The sequence below is a fragment of the Apium graveolens genome, chromosome 5, assembly GCF_009905375.1.
Source record: "Apium graveolens cultivar Ventura chromosome 5, ASM990537v1, whole genome shotgun sequence".
Classification (NCBI taxonomy): domain Eukaryota; kingdom Viridiplantae; phylum Streptophyta; class Magnoliopsida; order Apiales; family Apiaceae; genus Apium; species Apium graveolens.
In genome coordinates, this window is record NC_133651.1 from 98,070,323 (window position 1) to 98,084,330 (window position 14,008).

At 40.2% G+C, this 14,008-nt stretch overlaps 1 non-coding gene across 1 annotated transcript; it reads left to right on the top strand.

The window, feature by feature from the left end:
* Positions 1-13,557: 13,557 nt before the first annotated feature.
* LOC141662552 (small nucleolar RNA R71) lies at positions 13,558-13,664 on the top strand. Its single transcript, XR_012550662.1, has one exon. It is a non-coding gene; the product is annotated as a small nucleolar RNA R71 (small nucleolar RNA).
* The last annotated feature ends 344 nt before the right edge of the window (positions 13,665-14,008 follow it).

Below are 14,008 nucleotides of genomic sequence, written 5' to 3' on the forward strand. Positions count from 1 at the left end.
ATTTGATGATGTCAAAAACATTAAGTACAAATGCATGATAATTTGACTAGATAACTACAACTTACAGTCCTTAAAACTTTACCAACTTTAACTTCTGATAACAACTTCAGTCTGTATACACATCAGAATTTGAGCAGTTGTAGATCTTGACTTGGCTTCACTTTCTGATCTCTTTGATGTCAGGAGTTGTTATGAGATAGTTCTTTAACAAACATCTCTCAGCATATCTGAGTTCATCAATCATCCTCCTTTTAGCATCTTTAAGTTCTGCAGTATCTTCACCAGTTTGGAAGATAGCAGCCCTGAGATCATTTATTTTTGCTTTTCTCAACTCCTGATCCAGTCTTATGACATAGGCTTTGTCCAACTCTAGATTGAATTCAAGTCCTTTAATACCAAGATATGTTCTGATCTTTGCAGTATTAGGCTTCATATCAACAAAATCACCCTTGTGATCTCTGTACTTGGGACAGTATGTGCTGTTAGACTTTACAGAATAGAGCTTATTCTGTCTCTAAATTTGAGTCTTCAAATAAATTGCAGCACTTTCTGTTATTCTGTTATTCACTTGAAGTAAGAATAAAACATGTTCTAGTTCCTCAAAATACTTCAGTGGTATAGCATTTTCCCTTATATGGTAAACCCTTCCATCTGTAATGAAATATAACAAGATGTGTTCCTTCAAGAAGGTATGATAGACCATCTATATAGATTCTAGTTGATTCAATCTCTCAGGAGTTGCTCCAATACCTGGTTCACTTAAGGAAGTTGGATCATTGGTTGTGTTTTGTACTCTTCTTTTATCAGCACTACCCAATCCAGATTTATCTCTTGCTTCCTTTCCAGTAACCACTCTTGCTTCAAAACCACTTGCTGCAGTCTTCAAAGGTTGAGTTTGTTTGGCTTTAGTGAATCCTGGTAGGAGTAACTTTGAGGATTTAACATGAGCAATGTCAGAGGTTTCCTTTGACTTATCTTCTGATATCAAGTCAACTTGAGCTATATCAGAGGTTGCTTGCTTCATTGTTATATCAGAACTAACTATATCTTGACTCTGAACAACTTGAGCCATGTCAGAGGTTGTCTTAGAAATCTTCTTTGAAGTCAGAGTAAGATCAGCATCTTCAACAGAAATTTCTTCATCCATAGGAGGCACATAAACCTTTACAGGTTCACCAACTTTTTCTTTGCCCTTGGACCTTGGATCTATCTGCAATTGTGATTTGGCCTTGGTTGCCACAGGATTTGTCCTTTCTTTTATCACAATGCCTTTAGCCGTAGGAAGTTTCTTTTTAACAACAGAAGCTTCAGATTTGGAGTTGACCTTTTCTAACTTAAGTCTAGCTTTTTCTTCCATTAGACTCTCAAAGTCCATTACTGGATTTTCTTTCAGAAATAACTGTCTTCAAATTTCTTCATCAAGATCCAAAAGTTCATCAAAACTTATCCTTTTACCAGTATCAGAATTTATTCTTCTCCCAGTATCAGAACTTGTTCTATGACTTGTAGTTCCAGCTCTACTTGATGAGAGACTTCCACCTTGACCACGACCTTCACTCATTCCAGAGTTTCCCGGGTCATTACCATCATCCTTTTTCTTCAGTATCTTACCAGGTTTGTATTTAGACTTAATTACTTTCTCCCCCTTTTGGCATCAGCAGGTAAAAGAAGAGAGAGAAGCAATTCCACTGAGGATTGGATTTCATTTAGTTGAGATTGCTGAGAAGCTTGATTTTTCAAAATTTCATCAATCTGAGATTGTTGCTTCTCTTGGGTTTTCTCAATGTAGGCAACTCTGTCAAAGGTAGGTTTGAAAAAGTTTTTCTTTTCAAGTTTCATAGTTGTTTCTTGCTTGATTAAAGCTTCTTGAATTTTATGCACCTCGGCATGAGTTGTTGAGTGTTGACCTTGAAGATGTCTAGTACTCAAAGCAGTAACTCTCAGTTGTGTTTTGAAATCATCATTAACTAACATCTCATCAGCTTTTTCCAAGTGATTAGCAATAATCTTTTCAGAAGGAATAAAACTGACTGAGTTTCATTCCTTAGTCCACTCCTGTCCTCTAGGAGTTTCACTCCAAGGTACTGGTGCATCTCCTCTAACAAACTTTTTCACTAGTTCAGCTTTTGAAGGAGCTTGTAGAGGTGCATGTCCAGAAGGACCAGCTGCATTAGTATCTTCATTTGTAGCAGCATCACCAGTATCATCAACATTTGCAGCATCAGAACTTACAGAGCCAACATCCTCTGATAAAAGAACAGTATGAGAGGCTATTGAGGCTTCAACATCATCCTCTAAGTGCTGATCTGCTTCCAAATTCTGATCAACAGTCATATTCTGATGTTCACCTTTAGTCTGATCTTCAATGCCTAGATGTAGAGAAGGTGTTGTAGACAATTCTGGAGTATCATCAGCATCAGGAGTTGGTGTTGTTGATGGATTGATTTGAGCTGGTGGAGCTTCTAAATAGAGAACCTCAGGCACAATTAGGTTGTGAATATCAATCTCAGCACTTGTGCCTGGGTCTGCAGTAGATACTGGTTCATTTATAGGAGACACAGGTGGTGTAGATACTTTATCTTGAGCAGTTTCCTGAGTTGGGGACAATGGAGGTGTAGATGTAGTAGCTTCAGCAAATTCCGGCTCCTTTGAGATTAGAGATTCCTGATCTCCTTCCTTAGTTGCTGCTTCCTCATCCTCTGAAACTGGCTTAGCCCTGTCCCTGTGAGCTCTCTGTTTCTTGTATCTCTTTGAAGATGGAGATACCTTGGGAGTTTCATCATAATAAATCCTTCTAAGCCTTTTGAGAAGCTTAGAACCCCCAATTCCAGTATCCTTCTGAGAAGAGACCTTCTCAGCTTCTTTGACTCTTAATATCTCACCCAAATATATTCTGATTTTAAATAAGACTATTTCAGATTTTAACCACATATAAGTCAAGTAAAGAATCAGAGTGTAATATCAGAACTTAGACTTATATCAGAACTTAGCAGTCATCAAAACATGATATCATAACTCGAAGAGTGAATGCCTATTTCTATAATTCTTCACACAAATTCAAATTTCATTTCTTTCAGAACTTAATCATCAGAACTTTCATCAGAATTTGTCCTCAGAATTTATGCAACTGACACTTAAACGTTCATCTAAAGCAACATTTATCACCACAGTAATTTTCATTATTCATATGGAGTGTATGTGTGTGCTGTAAGCTGAATATCATATCAAGATTAAAGTCTGATTCACTTCAGTACATCTTAGAAATAAGGCATAACTAAGAACTTTGCTCAAAATCTGTCATGATTCTGAAGTCTACTTTAGAATGAGTTCATGCATGAGTCAACCTCAACTGTTTTGTGCTCATTTTATGCATCTTTTGAAATTCCATTTTAACGTGGATTCTCAGTGTAAGTGAGTCACGACTGCTTATTAGAATTTATGCTATTATCAGAGTATTTCTCCAGTAATCATAGAGTGTGAAAAGTCACCAAGAAAAATATTTATTTTTTCTTTTCTGATGCATATTACTTAATACCAGCATTACACTTGGGTCTTCCCTTCCACAGTTTTTACTCTAGATCTTAAAGGAGTACCTGATTTTTATTTCTTTTTCTTTTCCTTTTCTTTTGATAAGTGAGGCTTATAAGCACTTAGTACATTCACCAGATTTACTAACATCAGAACTTAACAGATGAGAAGCATTATTCTTGTTTTTGACTTAGTAATAAGATAGACAAAGTAAACTTAACTAAGCTCAATATCAGAATTTGCTTATGTCAACAGATTTCCACATAAACAATTACTTCAAACATGGGATTTGTTAGTATATTAAAGACTACTAGGTCAGCATCTAGCATTTTATCCTCATTGGATTGAATAATCACAGAAACATTCATATCACTATCAGAGTTTAGAAATTCACATCATACAATAATCATTACTTAAGCAATTTTCAATTAAGCACAGAATACACAAATATAGTAATATCTGTAAATACTGATCATAAAGTCTAATGCATCAGAACAAAAGCTAAGCAGATTTAGAGAAAGAACCTGAAACCATTCCAAGTTCATTTACCAATCTTGTAAAAGTAGCTTCACACAGTGGTTTTGTGAAGATATCTGCTAGTTGTTGATCTGTTGGAACAAAGTGCAATTCCACTGTACCTTCATCCACATGTTCCCTTATGAATTGGTACCTTATGCTGATGTGCTTTGTCATTGAGTGTTGAACTGGATTACCTGTCATAGCAATAGCACTTTGATTATCACAGTAAATAGGGATTTTATAATATGTTAACCCATAATCCAGTAACTGATTCTTCATCCAAAGAATCTGTGCACAACAGCTTCCTACAGCAATGTATTCTGCTTCTGCAGTTGATATGGAAATTGACTTTTGTTTCTTGCTAAACCAAGAAACCAATCTGCCTCCAAGAAATTAGCAGCTTCCACTTGTGCTTTTCCTGTCAATTTTGCAACCTGCAAAATCTGCATCTGAGTAACCTATTAGTTTAAAGTTTGATTATGTAGGATACCACAATCCCAGGTCAGCTGTTCCCTTAGGATACTTGAAAATTCTTTTCACAACTGTTAAGTGAGGTTCTTGTTAGGGCGAAAACACGCGCTAATATTCACGCAAGTATACGCGTTCGCAAGTAATATAGAATATTTTCTAGTTCGTTCCCTCAGAGACTCAGACTAAATTATTGTCTAATTAAACTCACTCACCAATGTATGATTACTTCTCAATGTTAAAATAATAACACTTAAAATTGTTGATTAAATATTAACTATAATTAACTACTTAATTAACCACTTAACTAACACTTCAATTTATCAATAATAAAACACTCATGAGATCACAACTTCATTATTACTTCCTTCTATAGCCATTGTTATTACCTTTAGCATGTGACAGTGATGATATTAATTGAATAACACGAAACTGATAAAAGCCAACTTTTATTGTACTAATACCATTCTACCAAGCATCCACAATTAAGATAGAAGTTGAATAGTCATCAATTATGTTGAGTTCCTATATGTCTACAGAAATTGACAACACAACGATTTAAGCTCAAGTTATTCTTTTTGATTACATAGGGCAAATAAAACTGTTATAGTTACCCACTAATCATGCTCAACGTACATGAACCTATGCTAGCATGGCAAGTTCTAAATCTCAAGATCCACCATCGCTTCACAAGAGATTAACACCCTATCTTATATGTTCGCGACGCACATAAGACGAATACGCACAACCAATACTAGATATCATGCAATCATCACACACTAAAGTATTAAACAATTAACTAAAGAATTCCATAATAAATCCGTTGCAACCCCATGATCACGATTAGCCCATAATAGAACTTATCGCCATCATGGGTTCATATGAAATCATGACAAACAAACACAAGAAAATAATAACTAAACTAATTATATTAAAACAGAGTACGTCACAAGAGTAAATAAGTCAAAGCAAGAAAACTAGCATCCAACGTTACAACGAAACAAGAATCACAAGAAAATATGCTTCCTCTTCGTTGCGGTGTGCTAAATCGGTCTTCTTCCTTATCTCCTTCGCTTCTTGCGTAAAACACAATCTAAAACATAATCCCCTTAATACTCTCTGTGAAAACGTCTCAAATCTACCTATATAATAGTCCCATAAAACTCAGATTACATAGAAGTTGGAAGCCAAACAGAAGTAGAAGTCTAAAATAATTTATCTTTTTCCCCGACCCTGCGCGGCCGCTCAGCATAGCTGCGCGGGCGCGCAGGTTGCTGCGCGGCCGCTCAGCATTGCTGCGCGGGCGCGCAGGCCTCTACTGGAAAAAATCCAGGTTTGCTCCATTTCTTCGCCGTAATCTGCCCATTCCTTTCCTCTCGCAATGGTGAACACATGCCAAGGCTTATTCTTGATGATTCCTCCCCCGAAATGCAACTAATACCCTGAAATGCATAAACACTAGAAAAATGCATCAAATACACAAAATACTTGATTTCAAGACACCAATTTAAGCCATTTTAAGACGTTCTAAGTGGTATAAAATGCCACTTATCACACCCCCAAACTTAAATCGATGCTTGTCCTCAAGCGTCACAAACTCAAAAACAAATAAAAATATGCATAAATGCAATCTATATGAAAATGCAACGATCCCCCTTACTACAATTAACCAACCAAATTGTCACATCTCAACGAATGCAGTTAGACAACTAAAGATCAATAAACTCATGCAAACGGACATACAGCCAGAAACGTGGTGTGTGCAAATGCTTAACAGATATGCTTCGGAACTAGACCAATTACTATGACTAGACTATCCTCAAGGCAATCCTATGATTATATAAAGAATAAAAATTCTAGGCACAAAGTGATATACATTCTACAAGAACTCTGGAGCTTACTACGGAATCGTGCTTTTTATTTACAACTCAAATGCTTATTTGACCGTGCAATGAGTGAGGTCCACAAAAGACTTATACAATGGTATCCATGTAACGAGCGTTAGGTTAGCGGATCCCAGACTCTAAAAGCCTTAGGTCACTAGGCACAAAGTCCCCTAAGAACTTAATAACTCGAATACCAAAGAGCCCACTCTTGATCAATTATGCAATTTTTTTTTTTAATAACTTCTGAGCAAGTGCATTTCGCTCCATCTTGCTCAACCCTAGACTACTCGCAACATATGCGAGCCGGCTACTAGCCATTTGACGCCTAGCCACAACTAGCAACAACTTCCATATTTTTTTCTCCAAATTTTTTTCTTTTTTCATGTCTTTATCACTAAGAACCTATAATCGAATTCTAAGCATAATAAGTAGATTGACCTTGAAAACAACCAAATCATAACAACAATCTAGCCCTTACGCATTCTTTAAGACTTAGTGGACTTACAATTGTTTCTAGCATGCATATCAACCTACACAACTTAATATCACTTTAATGCTATCACTACACTCGCATCAATATCACAATTCAGTCGATAACTTATTGCAAAAGGGATCATGGTAAATGCATGAGCTACATGACATTCATAAAAAAAACTAAATGGCATAAATTATGCAACTATATGAACTAAACTATCATGAATATGCAACTAAATGACATACACACAATATTCCTTAACTACCACCCCCAAACTAAAAATCTTCACTGTCCTCAGTGAAACTAGTAGAAAGGAACACAGGGTATACCTACTCGGAGTCATCATCATCATCACCCTCAGTGGGTGGAGTATCAGGCGGTGGGTATGCAGAGTCCTCACCAAAAACTGGCCACTGGATATCAGCTCCAAGGCCTCGAAAAGCAGTCCCTAACGCAAGGGTGAGCTCCTGAGCAAACCTGCTCTGCGTCTCATACATGGCATCCATCCGCCGTGAAAGCCTCCTATACTGGGCATCACCCATCCCAGCACCCTCCTGAGCTCTCGAAGAACCAGCCTCACCATGCCCTGGCCTAGCCATAGTAGCACCTCGTGCTGGACGCCCTCCTGGAAGATGATAACCCAGCCCATGCTCCTCAGGCTCACCACCGGTCCACTCCTGCATCCCATTCAGAGTGCCAGAATCAATCGGAGCTGCTGGCAACCGCAACTGCTCATGAGCCGGCCAGTTCACTCCCACTGCTCGGCATAGCTTCGTAACCGTGGATGCATAAGGGATGTTCATATGCTTTGCTCCCCTCAAAAACTTCAGAATTCCTTGGTAGATAAACTTACCAAGGTCCACATAGTACTCATCATGCAGAATTCCCCACAACAACTGTGCTCTCTCAACTGTGACCTCGTGTGCATGTGAAGAAGGCAAAATATTAGCACATATAAATGCATTCCATGCACGGGCATACCTGTTCATGGCGATCGCCGGAAAGTGACGATACTCATTATTGCCTGGACTGCGGGTCCAAACTGTGCCCGGTCGACAGAGAGTCGCACAAATCAAATCCAAGTCAAAATCCTCAGCAGTCTTTTCATTCCAGTTCTCCTCCTCGGGCTTCCTCTCTCGTTGTCCAATCACACGGCGAATCGCCGCAGGATGATAATCAACCGTCAGCCCACGGACTACAGAAAACCCATTCTTTTCAGCCTTCGCGTTCGCGTAGAACTCGCGAACAACGCTCATCGGTACTGTTTCGGGTGACTCACAAAAAGCTATCCACCCCTTCTCTGCAATCATGGGCAACAACTCACCATCCCTCCCTGATGGTAAAAACCCCCTCTCCTTCAGAATCGGCTTCCCCAACAGCCTAGTGTACTCCTCCTCTGCAGCTCTGTCAGTTAACCGAGGCCTTGCAGCAGTACCCCTCGATGAATCAGCAGTAGGAACTGTGCTGCTGCTGTCAATAGTGCGTGCTCTCTTGGGTGCCATTGATTCGTGAATAAAAGTGTGTAAGAACTGATTTTTGATGTTTGTGAGAGGGTTTAAGTGTAGGAAGTTTTGTGGGAGATATGTAGGATAGGTGTATGTATATATAGGGTGTGGATTAGATTAGGGTTTGGGAATTAAGGGATAAAATGATGGGGTAGTGGGAACAATTCGTGGGTTTATGGGCTAAAACTGTTTTTGTGTTTTTGTTTGTTTTTTTTTTCTGAACTGTAAAAAATTTTCTGGAACTCGACCCCTGCGCGGCCGCTCAGCATAGCTGCGCGAGCGTTCAGAGGGTCTCTGGAAAAAAAAATTCAGCCCCTATTTTCTGGTTTTTTTGTGTTTTTGGATAGGTTATTAACTTCTAAGGGTTCCTGTAACAACAATTCATGGGTTGCCTCCCACGCAGCGCTTCTTTTTCGTCATTAGCTTGACGTTCCGTACCTTTCTCAAGTAGTCAACAAAATGGCACTAACCACCTCTCGGTTTGCCATGTCCCCATAGTAGTGCTTCAACCGCTGACCGTTAACCTTGAATGCTTGGTCCGAATCATTCTCAAAAATTTCCACCGCTCCATGTGGAAACACAGTTTTGACAATAAAAGGTCCAGACCACCTTGATTTCAACTTCCCAGAAAAAAGTCGGAGCCGAGAGTTGAATAAAAGAACTTGTTGCCCTGGCACAAATAACTTAGGATGTAGCTTCCTATCGTGCCACCTCTTCACCTTTTCCTTATACATTTTGTTATTCTCGTACGCTTGAAGTCGAAATTCATCAAGTTCATTAAGCTGAAGCATTCTTTTCTTACCAGCTGCATCTAAATCCAGGTTCAATTTCTTCAATGCCCAGTAGGCCTTATGCTCAAGCTCCGCCGGTAGATGACATCCCTTACCGTACACCAACTGAAACGGTGACATCCCAAGTGGAGTTTTGTATGTTGTTCTGTAAGCCCAAACAGCTTCATCGAGCTTTAAAGACCAATCCTTCCTTGACGGACAAACAACCTTCTCTAGAATACGCTTTATCTCTCTGTTAGACACTTCCGCTTGACCATTTGTTTGCGGATGATAGGCAGTAGCTACTCGATGATTCACATTATAACGCTGCATTATAGAAGTGAACTTACGGTTGCAAAAAATGCGATCCTTTATCACTTATGATTACCCGAGGTGTTCCAAACCTTGTGAAAATTTGCTTATGAAGAAAATTTAGCACTGCCTTTGCATCATTTGTCGGTAAATCTTTAACTTCGACCCATTTTGAGAAATAATCGACTGCCAGCAAGATGTACTGATTATTGCAAGACGCGATAAAAGGCCCCATGAAATCGATTCCCCACACATCAAAGACCTCGACTTCAAGCATCACATTTAATGGCATCTCATCCTTCCTTGACAAATTTCCCACTCTTTGGCAACGATCACACCTTAAAACAAACTGATGAGCATCCTTGAACAAAGTAGGCCAGAAAAAACCTGCTTGCAGAATACGAGCTGCCGTCTTCTCACCTCCATAGTGTCCACCATAAACCGTGGAATGGCAGTCTCGTAATATCCCCTCCGTCTCACAGAACGGGATACATCTCCTGATGATCTGGTCAGCTCCCTGTCTAAACAAATATGGTCCATCCCACATATACCACTTCACCTCATGCAGAAACTTCTTCTTTTGAGCGGATGTCAAATTAAGAGGCATTATATTGCTGACGAGATAGTTTACAATATCTGCAAACCATGGTTCTTCCTCCTGAATTGCAAACAACTGCTCATCCGGAAAAGATTCATTGATTAACGTCCTATCTTGTGAAGTAGAATCGGGATTCTCCAACCTAGAGAGATGGTCAGCTACTTGATTCTCAGTACCTTTTCTATCTTTGATCTCTAACTCAAATTCCTGAAGTAAAAGTACCCAACGAATGAGTCTCGGCTTCGAATCCTTCTTAGAAACCAGATAGCGAATAGCTGCATGATCAGTGAATACTGTTACTTTCGTACCAAGCAGATAAGATCAAAATTTCTCAAAGCCAAAGACTATAGCCAAAAGCTCCTTCTCAGTAGTGGTATAGTTCAATTGGGCACCATTTAAAGTCTTACTCGCATAGTAGACCACATGGAAGAGATTTTTCTTGCGCTGTCCCAGAACTGCACCTACCGCATAATTACTCGCATCACACATCATCTCAAACGGTTCTATCCAATCTGGTGCTGTAATAACTGGTGCAGTGATCAAACTCTTCTTGAGAGTCTCGAATGCTGCCAAACATTCATCATCAAATTTGAACGGCACATCTTTCTCAAGCAAATTGCACAACGGCTTAGATATCTTTGAAAAGTCCTTGATGAATCGCCGATAAAAACCCGCATGACCAAGAAAACTACGGATTCCTTTCACAGAATTAGGTGGGGGAAGATTTTCAATGACTCCCACCTTGGCCTTGTCCACCTCCAGACCCTTGCTAGAGACCTTATGCCCAAGGATAATGCCTTCACGCACCATAAAATGACATTTCTCCCAATTAAGCACCAAATTAGTTTCCACGCATCTTTTGAGTACGGCGCACAGATTATTCAAACATTCATCATATGAGTGTCCAAAGACGGAGAAGTCATCCATGAACACTTCGACGTTATTTCCAATCATGTCAGAGAATATAGCCATCATACATCTCTGAAAAGTGGCCGGGGCGCCACATAACCCAAACGAAACTCTGCGAAAAGCAAATGTGCCAAATGGACAAGTGAAGGTAGTCTTTTCCTGATCCTCAGGTGTAATACAAATCTGATTAAACCCGGAATAACCATCCAGAAGACAAAAATACTCATGACCCGCCAATCTGTCAAGCATTTGATCAATAAATGGAAGGGGGAAGTGATCCTTCCTTGTGGCTTTGTTCAATTTTCTATAATCCATGCATACTCTCCATCCTGTAACTGTTCGAGTAGGGATGAGCTCATTCTTTTCATTTGCGACCACAGTGATACCTCCCTTCTTAGGTATACATTGTACGGGGCTCACCCACGAGCTGTCAGAAATAGGATAAATGATGCCTGCATCTAGCCATTTCAGAATTTCTTTCTTCACCACCTCCTTCATGATGGGATTCAGTCTTCGCTGCTGTTCCAAAGTTGGCTTACTACCTTCCTCTAGCAGAATTTTATGCATACAATATGAAGGACTTATCCCCTTGATGTCTGCTATGGTCCATCCTATAGCCGATTTGAATTTTCTCAAAATCCTTAAGAGCTTGTCTTCCTCACTACCTGAAAGGTCAGATGAAATAATAACAGGTAATATAGATGAATCACCTAAAAAAGCATACCTCAAGTGTTCAGGTAATGGTTTGAGCTCCAAGGTAGGTGCTTCCTCTATTGATGGTTTGAGCTTCCCTTCAGCATTCTTAAGGTCAGAAGTACCAAGAGATTCAAATGGTATGTCCAGCTTTCGCTTCCATGGAGAAGCGTTCAGATATTGTAATTGCTCGTTGCTATCTTCATCATCGCTGTCAAAATCCCCCACTAAGGCATTTTCCAATACATCAGACATTAGCATGTGATCGAGTTCCGAAGTAACCGCAGTATCAATCACATCCACTTTTAAGCACTCCTCATCTTCTGTAGGGAATTTCATTGCCTTGAATACATTGAAGGTCACATCCTGATCTTGGACCCGCATAGTAAGTTCACCTTTTTGCACATCTATCAAGGTACGGCCAGTAGCCAAGAAAGGCCTTCCCAAGATTATGGGAATCTTCTTATCTTCCTCAAAATCCAGAATAACAAAATCTGCTGGAAAGAAGAGCTTATCCACCTTGACGAGCACATCCTCAACTATGCCCCTTGGGTAAGTAATGGAAAGGTCAGCCAATTGTAGCGACATGTATGTGGGTTTTGGATCAGGCAGATCCAGCTTTTTAAAGATCGACAACGGCATCAGATTAATGCTTGCTCCCAAATCACAAAGGCACTTGTCAAAAGTTAGATTGCCAATGGTGCAAGGAATGGTGAAGCTTCCTGGATCTTTCAGTTTTGGTGGTAACTTTTGCTGCAGAACAGCGCTGCATTTTTCCGTGAGAGCAACGGTTTCAAGGTCATCCAGTTTCACCTTCCTTGCAAGAATAGTCTTCATAAACTTCGCATAACTAGGCATTTGTTCCAGAGCCTCAGCGAAAGGTATATTGATGTGAAGTTTCTTGAACACCTCCAGAAACTTCCCGAACTGTCTATCAAGCTTTTGTTGCTGCAATCTCTTAGGAAAAGGTGGTGGAGGATAGAGCTGTTTCTCCCCTATATTAGCCTCAGGCAGAGTGTGTTCAACATTAGTCTTCCTTGGTTCCGCCGCTTTCTCCTTTTACTTAGATTCTTCATCTCTAACTTCAGCTTCGACATCCTTTGCCTTTTCAGCATCAGCCACTTTTCCAGACCTTAAGGTAATAGCCTTGACTTGCTCTTTAGCTTCCTTCCTGCCTGGTACTTCCGTGTCACTGGGAAGAGTGCCAGGTTGACGATTGAGCACTGCATTGGCTAATTGACCGATTTGATTTTCCAAGGTCTTGATAGAAACCGCCTGACTCTTGCACAACAGCTTAAGTTCCTCAAAATCAGCACTAGTGGGTGCAGCTGTACTTCCCTGTTGAGGATATGATTGCCTTGTAGCATACTGCTGTGGTTGCTGGAATCCAGGTGGGTTAAACTGTTTACTCACTCCTTGCTGATATGGTGGCTGAATAGCATTCTGATTATTCCCCCAGCTGAAATTTGGATGATTTATGTTATTAGGATGATAGGTCGCTGGCACAGGCTGCTGTTGTCGCTGATAATTATTCATATACTGAACTTCATTGACAAGAGAACACTGATCCGTAGCATGAGAACCTGCCCAAAGCTCACAAACCATAGCTATTTGATTAACTCCATACGTAGCCAGAGAATCAACCTTCATTGATAGCGCTTGGAGCTGGGCTGCAATAGCGGTGGCTGCATCAACTTCCAGAATACCTGCTACCTTGCCTGACGTCATCCTTTGAGTTGGGTTTTGATGCTCATTTGCAGCCATCGTCTCTATAAGATTATACGCCTCAGTATAGCTTTTAGCCCATAAGGCTCCTCCAGCTGCTGCATCGAGCATGGGCCGAGATTGGGCCCCCAAACCATTATAGAAACCAGTGATCACCATCCAATCCAGCATTCCATGATGTGGACATTTTCTCAACATTTCCTTGTAGCGTTCCCAAGCCTCGCACATAGATTCTGTAGGTTGCTGCGCAAACTGAGTAAGAGCACTCCTCATAGCAGCAGTCTTTGCCATTGGATAAAACTTCACCAGAAACTTTTGCGCAAGATCTTGCCACGTAGTGATGGACCCAGCTGGTTCAGAATGTAACCAGTCTTTAGCCTTATCCCTCAGTGAGAATGGGAAAAGCCTCAACTTGATAGCCTCATCAGTCACGCCATTATACTTAAAAGTGCTGCAGATCTCGACAAAATTCCTTATGTGCATGTTGGGGTCTTCAATTGCCGCTCCTCCAAAAGAAACAGAATTCTGCACCATCTGAATAGTGCCCGGCTTGATTTCAAAGGTGTTAGCTTGAATAGCCGGATGAAGGATGCTTGACTGAATGTCATCAATTTTAGGCC